Source organism: Rhincodon typus, chromosome 11, assembly GCF_021869965.1.
Source record: "Rhincodon typus isolate 14 chromosome 11, sRhiTyp1.1, whole genome shotgun sequence".
NCBI classification, from domain to species: Eukaryota; Metazoa; Chordata; class Chondrichthyes; order Orectolobiformes; family Rhincodontidae; genus Rhincodon; species Rhincodon typus.
The window spans coordinates 15973542-15974794 of record NC_063342.1 but is presented as its reverse complement, the minus strand read 5'-3'; the positions used below and the strand labels follow the sequence as shown (position 1 = coordinate 15974794).

The following is a 1253-nucleotide window of genomic DNA, read 5'->3' as shown; positions in this document are numbered from 1 at the left end:
CCCCCCCCCACTCTCCCCCCACACACCCTCACATTCCCCCTTCATTCCTCCCCCGTTCTTTCACATTCCACCCCTGCCACCAACCCTCTCCCGACCCCCTCCGATTTCCCCCCACTCCCCTACCGTTCCTTTCTGCTCCTTGCTGTCAGTCCGTTACCGGATGCTTCAAACCGCCAGCAACCACCTACAGCCCATAACGCGTCACTTCCGGTCATACGTCCTCCCCCCCAACCCCCAAAACTCAGCACCTGTGACATCACCGCCCCAGGCCCGCCATGTCCCTCCGTGACGTCACGGGGTCGCTCTGCGCCCTCTGGCGGCCGGATTGATCCCGTTAATCCAAAATAAAATGCTGCAAACCTGGCATGAAATGGGCAGAGATAGTAGGAAGTGCAGATGCTGGAGAATCTGAGATAACTGTTATCTATGAAATGGTCAGCATTTGAGGACAGAGGCACAGAATTTGCAAATGCAATGCTCCTTTACTTTGAGTTTATTGTGGAGTCGGCGGTAAAATTGGGAGGCATTTCTACTGGGGGATGATCGAAATTTTCGGTGATTACTTTCTCAGCTTGTTACATATCCCTGCACAGATAAAATTACAGTTTTCTGGCAGCAAGGTCTGCCGTCTATCAAGCAGAACCTTCTGGGCAACAACTTCCGAGTCCAATTCATTGCAACCAGTCCTTGCACGAGGTTCCCTTATTCATTACAGTTCCATACGGCGTACCCAATCTATTCAGCTCCTGAGTGAGATGGGATGAACTGGCGCCCCTCCTTCAAGCACCACACCCCTCTGTTTGCAACAGGTTAACTTACATAAAATCCCTTGCCTTGTAGATACTTTTCTCCCAGGCCCAAATGAAGGAAAAAGATCCAATTTACTCAGCATTCCTAGAATTAGCACAAAGAGTGAATTTATTAGTTGCTGCATGCAATAAGAAATAGTTTGGTTGTTGTCACGTACCAAAATATGGTGAAAAGTGTTGTTTTGCATACTCTATAGGCAGATCATACCATACAAAGTGCATCAGGGTAGCAGAATAGAGTGCAGAATATCATGCTACAGCCGCAGCGAAGGTGCAGAGAGAGAGGGATCAGAATTAACATTTGAAAGGTCCATTCAAAAGTCTGATAACAGTAGAGAGGAAGCTGTTCTCAAATCTGTTAGCACGTGTATTCAAACTTTTATATCTTCTGCCCGATGGAGTGGGATAGGTCTTTGATTATGTTGGTTGCTTTTCCGAAGCAGT

At 47.9% G+C, this 1253-nt stretch overlaps 1 protein-coding gene across 1 annotated transcript in view; it reads right to left on the bottom strand.

Annotated features, from left to right (window-relative positions):
- The window catches only part of LOC109934963 (E3 ubiquitin-protein ligase TTC3), an 88237-nt gene extending 88026 nt beyond the window's left edge, over positions 1 to 211 (bottom strand). Inside the window, exon 1 of the mRNA XM_048602915.1 lies at positions 124 to 211. The gene's annotated coding sequence lies outside the window, so the exon portion shown is untranslated. The remainder of the gene's footprint in view (positions 1 to 123) is intronic.
- Positions 212 to 1253: the final 1042 nt, after the last annotated feature.